Consider the following 9,934-nt stretch of genomic DNA (forward strand, 5'->3'; position numbering starts at 1 on the left):
CTCGTATGGGTGAACCCAGGTTGATCTACTGTTACTAAGTGGTACGAATGGTTCAGACTCGAGGTATCGTTCAGATGAAAAAAAGAAGCTTTCCGAGTTGTTTAGCTGATAAAATAGAAACCATGGTAAAAAGTCATTGTAAACGTTACTTGCAATTATTTACCACGCAACAGCTATTTGACTAGCATGACTTTTACTGGGGTGGACTTAGTGAAAAGCTGCAGTGTACTATCATGACTGAGCCTGGCAAAACATTCTAAAATTGACCACGGTTCAAGAGAAAATGAAAATTCCTTATATGATCTACGCTGATTACTAATGCTTGAATGTTACAGTTGACGTTCCTGGGGTTTAAACAAAACCAGTCTAAGAAGAGGGACAAATCCCCTGCGTGTTTTGTAATCTTTTTTATGGATACGATGGACAAACTGAGCGGACAATAGTATACTGCTCACAGGACATTAGCGCCCCAACCATGTTTGAGGTGTTTTAAAAATCGTTAGAGATTACCGTAAAATGGATTTAGAAACAGCTATCCCCTCCCTCGGACATAATTATGACCAGCGGTGGCATTCATGAGTTGTCAACAACATATTATTGGATCTCCAACGAACCTTTATATTCGTCGATGAAAAAGTTCGTGATCACTATCACAACACTTGTGATTACAGATGATCCGCACACAGCTCATGCAGTCTACAGCTGCGGATTTATCCACACAAAGCACAAGTTCCTGTTGTGTTTCATAACCTACGTTTGTATGAAGGACACTTGATATGCAATTAGTCGCAACGGCGTGGAATGCACCGATAAGCGTCAAGACGGGAAAAATGATCAACGTTTCGGTTGTGGAAAAATTGCAGTTTCTAAGCTGCACCCTGGTCAAACTGCGTCGCAAGTTTTCCCGCAAATGGGTATGCCCATTTTAAGATTACTCGCCATAAGGCAGTGCTTGTTGCTGACCCAGCATCTGAGTCAGGCAAGCTATTTGACGTTGCTGTTCACATTAACAAATCAAAACTGATGCTCTAAAGTGCTGAACTCCGGGTCTGATATCGCTGTAGAGTGCGAGAACTCCGAGTACGAGTTATTAAAAACTTTGCTCTTACTGATGTCACAAAAATCGTTCCATAAGTGCATGAATAAATTATTCCTTTATGGCTTGATCACGATATTCACCATCGTCCGCAAACGAACGAACACCTTACATTTTAACAACGCAGTAACGGATCTGAGATATTCCTTACTAGAGTCCATTTGCAATAGTGGCTACTCTCACGTATAAATACGTTTAAGTACATCTGCGACACTTGCACAAAATATAGAAATCAATAGTTCTGGTTCCTTGTATCTACTGTCAAATTCTAAAATGCTTAATATGTATTTGTATGTGGAAGAAACATAAGATCTGCCTGATGAACTTCGTGGGGTTCCTCACATCATACCATTCACGTGAAATCTTCCTGGAGCGGGTAGGTAACTTTTCCACAGCTCTTGTTTGGATAACCAGACTGTTCAAGCAACCCTCTGGGTTACTTTTGCCGCACTAACTTTCAACAACAGCTTCACTCTATCGAAAACTGTGCGGACTGTAGTAAACTGCATCCAAAGTTTACGCTTTACTTTATTTATGTTTCTTATATTGCAGTTTACAGATTTATTCCAATAAGTGGCGTGATGACGACCATGAGCGGATTTTAAGATCCACCAAGTGTAATCTTGGCCTTCGTACCTCCTTTGACGAGAATTCTGCAATTATTTATCCGAGTAGATGACTGTTTCTTTTAAGTCATGGATCAGATCTGTATCAGCACGCTGAAGTGTCCGAACATAATTTATTACATTTTACGCGAGATCATGTCGGAAAAATGCAGCATCGACGAAGTTTATTGGTTCTACTTAAGGCTTCAGTTCATTGTTATAATCAGTCGTATATCCAGCCGTGCTCCAAGCCCACAATAATTGCGTTCAAGGGTATGTTTTTATAACAGGGTATTTATTTGATGGTTAGCTTCGTACCTATACCACAGCTGACGGCCAACAGCAACAACAACCTGTAGGAAGTGGTCTTGAGAAGGATGCGTCTCCTCGTGGGCGTCGTAGCCATATAGGATTAATACTCTCTGGGTTCAAATTTGTGTTTGTGAACCAGCAACAGATAAATTAACTTGACAACACTGGTGGGATCAGTTCTTGCAGACAAAAAGACACCATAAGTAATATGGAGATGTTTTCCTTGCTAGTACACCAGCTTATTGAAGATATCGATTTATTACGACACATATTATGACTTATGAAGAGTTTTCCGTTGAAACACGAAACTAATGATGCAATGCAACGTGTCGTTGTAAATACTTTACCTCAATGATCAAGATCTAATTAACAAAACCAAAATTTAATGTGACTTTCTACATCAATTACGGGGGGTGGGGGTGGGGGGTCCAGCACGCTTGATATCACAAGAGCTTCGTTGCGCGTATATCATAGTTGGCCAAATAGACAATCACAGCCGTTTGGAGACCCTGACGCGAATAACTTGCTTGTGTCTTCGCCAGTAGGTGATGCAAGCTGTGACGTTGGGCAACTTTCCACTAGCACTGGTCTCGATACAGTAGCACGCCTGATAGTGTCAGTGATTCAGATCACTTTTGCATGTGATGACATTAGCGGCATATTATTTCACTGAGAAACGTTAATGTTGCAAGATATATAGTGATGATTATGCAAGATCCGCTAGGCCCTTTATGATATTTTATCTGACAGTGATGATCAGTTCTATTGTACTGTTGGAGACGTCAGAAATGCGGAAGGAAATGCTGTAATAGCCCGTTGTAACTGTCATCAACGCTGATTAAAACACTTTGATTCCTTTCGGTCATTTATTTGCGTTTTGCTGAGATCTTCGCAAGGTTATTTTCGGAGCCAAACATAAAGTTATATTATATCGAAAATCTAACGACAATGATGACATTTGCGTGCTGAATCTGCTAAACCTTGGTAGCTCAAATTAGCATTGTGGCTGCCAGTGATAATCCTTTGGGGGCTGCAGATTCAATTTTGTTGTCATTTCTGGAGGTACATCATCACATCATTTCGCACGCTTACTACATACATTTCTAAAGGTAACGCTCACCTATCAAATAATATCCTCTCATAAGTTAAGTTTGGTTGCCAAAATCAGTCTCCGAATATCGAGTGTGGGTTTTCTCCGAAAATGTCAACTGGAATTGTCCCCTTATGGTGGACACAAACGCAACTTAGTCAGCAAAATGCGGCTAAACAAAATAAAACACCTTACTTGAACTCATCCAAGCCACAGGTGACACAACTGCAAAATAACCTGTGGAATGCTTCCTTTCCTCACAGCCATTCTAGCGATGTTTGTGGCTGGGGTTCCAGTGGTTACAAAAGCGACTGCGTAGGGATCGTCGGAATTGCATCCGGGATGTCTTTGATAAAGTGGTCAGTTGCAAAATCCGATTAGCACCTTTTAAGCGAATAAAAAATGGAATGATATTTGACTGCTAGCGTCAATTTGCAGAATACAATTAGGCAGTGATCTCCGACTACCTGCAACGAGTCCCAAAAGGCCCTACGTTCAATGACAAATTATGATTTGTGTGTGCAATTTGGATTTTTAACGTAGCTTTAACAATTTTGCAGTCATATTGTTACGATGTCTGTAGTGTGGCAGTTTATAGTGATGTCTAGCACTGGGACATCATGACGCAGACGCGTTTCATGATGACACATCCAGTTACATTATCCTGACACCAGGCCGACCTGTCCTAACACTAACCTCTTAACGATTGTCTATCGAGGCAGCGTTTAGTACTATTTTTATAAGTTTTTGGTATGAGTCAGCTGGGGTTCAAAACCGCGACCTCTTGCATCCGATGCGGACTCTTTTATCACTATGCCACCAGAGCCGTCGCAAATTTTGATTTACTCGCTATGGAAATGTTAGTCAAGCATTTCCGAGGTATCATTGATGCGAGATGAACTTGGAACGAACTGCTCTAGAGCCACGATCTAGCGAAAGTGGGGAAACCGGGGTTGTTGAGCTGAATTTGTCAACAGCATTTGATCTCACTGGGTCGCTTTTGTGGTAATGCAGCTACATCTTTTTATACATTGACTTAAACGGGTTTGCACTGAAACTTGGAGCTTTTGATTATTTAACCCGAAGCGCCGGCGCTAGACCACAAGGATGTATACCTGTTTTATTTCACTATACCATTGCTACTCGGATCGAATGGCCAATATGTAGATAATCTTGTTGCTAAAGCGTTGTGTGCATTCAACAACACCATGTGCACATGTTGACCTTGTCACATAGAAGGTAAGCTTGATAGTGTACAAAATGCCTATAAACTTGTACGAACGCTACTCAGGTCGACGCAGCGCTGTAGGTGCATCAGTGGTACAACGTTATTGACTCTGTCACTTTCTCAATCAAAAACAAGATTTTCGTTTTCATTTTATATTATGTGCACTGGTCTACTCTATTTATCTTCCACCATCTCGAGCACAATAACAATTATATCAAATTTCATATTTAAATTTATTAATATTATCAAGTTCATGGATATCTAACGAACTAATGGTTGTATCTATAAATTATGCTTTGGTATAATTTGAGGATTTTTTTAAATCGATTTTTTAAAATTAACTTGATATAATAAAATAAATATTTTATCGATATTTTAGGGATATGCATGCCCCTGTTTGTATTTAACCCACTTATACAGGCTTACATAAAAGCTTCGCATTAGAGGTTCGTGCTTATTGATATTAATAATGGGGTATCCGATTCAACAAAACTCTTTTGTGCTATCTTTTTCTTAGCTCATATTGTGTATGAATTTCATTGAATAGTGTATCAATTACGAAATTAATCTCAAATTTGTTAACGATAGAATTAGGATTTGACAACTAAATAGATTTCATTGTTTCTTGTTGCAAACCGTTTTCTAGTGAAGTGAATATTCTTAGTCTGACAATGAACGTCAGCGGAACTAGCATCGAATCATTTTCATTTTTTATTTTGCCTAACAACACATATAGGTCCTGGTCATTGCCACCAGAAAACATACATTTGCTATGTTTGTTCCTCAATGATTATATCTTGTCAGTTTTAATTTGACGTTGTTCTATATATTAGCGCCTTCTTTATTATCTATTGCATTGATTTCCTTATGGCCCTGTCTTTTGCTTGTTTTACATAGTTTCAGTTCACCATCGGCGAGGCGGCCAGTCCGTCTTTAACTCCTCTTGCATTTGTCTTTCTTGTTTGTGCTCTGATTCGGGATATAAGACGTTCTAGTCCTATCTTTTGCATACTTAGTTTGATGTCTCTGATCCCAAATCCTGTTTCGTTGTTGCGCGTGTATTATTTAAATACCACTCGTGCATAATGACGGAAGCATTTTCCTTAATGTCCTTCTATATGAGATGAAGATTATAGGAGGGTCAATTAAAGTACGTACCTAATGTAAATTTATAAATTTGTATTGTGTAAGTTTATTAAATATCAGTCTTGTGCTTCCATGTACAAAGGATATACACTTGCACCTAAATTGTTTGAAGTCATTGAAAGTACTAATTTAAACGTTTACAAATTTATACCATATTACATGAAAAAATAAGATCTGTTGGTTAAACATCCTTTTATTGCATAATTAAAATTCCTCAACACTGACACGAAAGAGATAGAGTGAACAAATTAATGGAGGTTAGAAACTGCCTCAGGAACATCTTGGAATGCCGCTGTTGAAATTATTACGTCTAACAGTGTCAACAGTGTCAACATTGTTTGCATTCCATACACTAATTTGTTGTGAATTTTTCGATGAGTCAATCATTCACACTTTCATTCAGGCTTTATATTTTCTCTTGGTATTCTTTCCACTTCAACCTCCTGTTTATTTAAAACGTGTTTTTCATATCACCCAGCCAGCTTATTCTTGTGCGTGCAATTATACAAAACGAAGAAAGCCAAAAAGAGAATATTCATGAGAGTATATGTGTGATTTTTTCTTAAACCTAGCTTGAATAATTTTTTTCAGTCATATCGTTACAATGTCCCACTCAGTCACATTATCCTAACACTAACCACTCAGTGCTGATCGCCTAGCGAGACAACTGTTAGCACAATTTTTATAAGTCTTTGTTATGACTTGGCCGGGGTTCAAACCAGCGACCTCCCTCCCACATCAGAGGCGGAAGCTCTAACCGCTAAGCCACTGGAGGAGTAGAATATACACGAACTAGAGTTTTCAATTATTGCGAAGGATAACTGTTATAGTCGAGATAAAATGTACTGATGATGCATTCAATCTAATGTTGCCGGTATTGTGTGTCATTGCTTAACAGTCTGTCATATTGGCTAAAGAAAACAGAAGAATGTTTTGAACAAATTATTTATACTACAAATAATAGAGCAGAAAAAATGTGAAGAAACAGCGGATGACCTTAAACAAGTGGAGGTAGATGATAAAATATGAAAGAAAAGTTTTGTGCATCAATATGATTAATGTTGTAACTATAAACGATTTCTAACTTAAAGTATGCATTGATAATATGTAGATTTTGTATTATTAATAGAAATCTGGATCAGAGATCACATCCTGGTGCAAATGTTTGTCACACATGCAATTTCAAAACTGTTAACACAAACAACGCCAATGGCATTTTCACTGACATGAGTTTCAAATGTATATTTTTCATCATATAGGATGAGTTCACTTGCATTATATATATATATATATATATATATATATATATATATATATATATATATATATATATATATATATATATATATAGATAGATAGATAGATAGATAGATAGATGGCCATAATCTATAAATTATGTCCGCTATTTTCGCATTGGAAAAGATCATTTGAATCAAAATTTAATTAATTTTTATCTACCACAATTTCATATGTCCGATCTTAAGTCTAAATTTAAAACCCACCTTTATACCGATCTTTTACTTCAATTGTCTTATATATTCTCATGATACGCATAAATTACTTGCGCGCGTGACGACCATGTACCTAGTAATTTAGATGTAAGCCATACTAGCGGATTGAAAAATTTTAACTGAAAATATATCAGGGTTTCATCAAGAAACGAACTTAAGCGCTGTAGACTCTCAGTAGGTTAACGCAAATAAAGTCATGCATTTGCAAAATATTACATTATCTGTCTTAGGGAAGTATTTTGGATTATTTTGATATAACGTCTATTTGGTGTGAACTCCGATGATAAAATAGTTTGATTTCCAAACGCTTGCTTCAGATGAATCTTAAAAATACATACATCCTTTTACTTTGTTTCTTTTCTTGAATTAAGTCGTAAAGAACCGTCATTGGGCAAATCGAGTGTGTTTGTTCATCAGAGAGAGAGAGAGAGAGAGAGAGATAATCATATATGGACTCCTTTTTGACGTTTTTTGTGTGGATTTAATTTAAGCAGCAATATCATAGACATGGGATTCTTTAATATTATTTTGGAACAAATTTTAAAGAATTCTCTTGTTACAAAAATATGGATCTCACAGAAGCCGAGGAGATTTCATTTGTTCGTTTTTCTTAATTTAAACTAATCATGTCTGTATTGATAAATGGATGAATGGATTGATGCAAACAAGTGTTTGTTACACTCGACTGAACTTCTGATTGTTGACTATCTTAAATTTCAGTTCGATACACCAGGTAACGATATGGATAATAATCGCAACTATTATAACGATTCCCTTCTGATTCTCTTTATCTGCTACTATCCCAGTAACATAAAATGTCTTTAGCAAGCAGTTTGCTGAGAACATTTAATGGTATACAACCTGTCGATGAATACTTTAGAAGAATCATAAATAAAAAAACAGACAAACACAGACTATTAAAAAGCTAAGCAAAATTTATGGCATAAACTATCAAAGCTATGTTCAACCTCACATCTAAGAGATATGTTGACATGAATTTAATCCGACTCGATCACCAAGCTTCGATGTTGATAGCTATCGAACAATGTATTCGCATATAAAAAAAGACATGATTTGCTTCCATGGCGCTAAAACTTTTAGGCTAAGTGTTGGCTTGAATGTTTAACACTCATTTTGTAAATAGTTTATGTCTCTGTTTCAGGCAGATAATATATTATGTTCTATAAAACATATCTGGTATTCGGGGGCTTTTAAGGTCACACTATGTTATCAGATTTTACTTGTCGATGTGAATGATAGTTTGCATGGTTGTACTCTACCTAAGGAGATATGAATTTAGGCTCGTATACTAGTTTCTCAACTATTATATATGGACTAAATTAGTACTATCTGTAAAACACGTAAGAACTCATTAGGTAATATGAGTGAGGTAGCAAAATAGAGCATAGCGTGCTTAAGATATGCTCGCACTTCAGACTGCAGGATATGACCAGCAATGAGTACCAGAAAATTGATAATGTTCTTGATGTGTTTTCAGTCAATCGTGCACATACATGGCATTATGAACAAAATATCAAACTTCTTTTTCAGGTAAAAAGAACCATTGATATGCATGATAATCAAACCGAATTGTAAAAATAACATAATAATTCTAAAAAAATTATTGATTTATTGTACATCAATATTGTGTCGGTGTTTGTACTTAAGGTTTGATTGTACGAAATAAAACACTTTAAACATTTCATTGGTCAGTCTTGAAATAATTTGTACAAAAGGTATTCAGTAATGAAACCTATGTGTCCCAGAGGAAACTGCATGTGTCATATGACCATATCATGTTTAGCATTATTGTTGTTACAAATTGTGAAATTAAACGAAGATATAAAGACGCGCTATCTAACCATATTTATTTAACAAAGAGATGTCATTCAAAGATATGGGAGAAAGAAACTTCACTACATCCATGCAAATTTTAAAGTTTTCATTTCCTTGTCATGTAATTGAAATGGAAAAATTTCGTTTTATTTTCAGTATATCATGTTACATGGAAACTTTATGATAAACAATATAATGGAAGCAAAAGTCGGCAATATAAGCAATAAATATTACCCGCTTTCTCGAATGTGAACAATATGGTAAGAAGAACAGTACATCCAGTGTTTCACACTGTAACGTGAGATTTCTTTGTTAGAAACCTAAACAAGATTTATTTCGTTACTTTGAAAAAGGTTAGATAACCAGTGAATAACGAAGTAAAGGGTGGTCTCCAATTCAAATCCTTAGTTTTGAAAGTACACAGCCATAATAATTTACGTGATATCTTAAAGTCTCAATCTGAATAGTATGTCATTGAAAAATATTGAAATGCATTCAGTTCCTTTTTCCATAGCTCTGGTTACTGCATAAGTAGGGTATAAATCAGGAATTTCACTCTCTCAACGTTTTGATCCAAACAAGGCTTGTCAGTTACTAATGAAATAACCACGACATTATATCCAGCCAGATCATTGTCCAGTAAGAAATAAATATCCCCGATGGGTCAAAACTACAGTGTTGCGACAGTCACGGCCTTGAGACTAAGTCTGATGCCAATTTACACAATGGAGGCAAGTATTAACAAAGCCGCACTCTACTCCCTGAACAATAACACATGTACTAGAGGAAGAGTTTTCAGGCAAAGACAGTGTACCTGATAACAAAGACTATGAGAAACTAATGTGTTCATTAATATTTTTTATATGGATAGGCTGGGTAAAATTATCAATAGGTGATATAGAACCTTCCTACATGAATGATTTATAAGTCTACAAAATAAAATCAGACCGGGGTATATATGCCCGAAACAAATATATTGCTTTCGATACAGGATAGTGACATTTATCTGCTTGGAATATGAATATGTGGAATAGCTCTGTCTTTATTATGTTGCTTGTATTTCAACCCATAGCAATCAGACATAACATACCATTTCCTTGTGCAATATGT

This window comes from Sinohyriopsis cumingii, chromosome 6 (assembly GCF_028554795.1).
Source record: "Sinohyriopsis cumingii isolate HCF-2022 chromosome 6, ASM2855479v2, whole genome shotgun sequence".
NCBI classification, from domain to species: Eukaryota; Metazoa; Mollusca; class Bivalvia; order Unionida; family Unionidae; genus Sinohyriopsis; species Sinohyriopsis cumingii.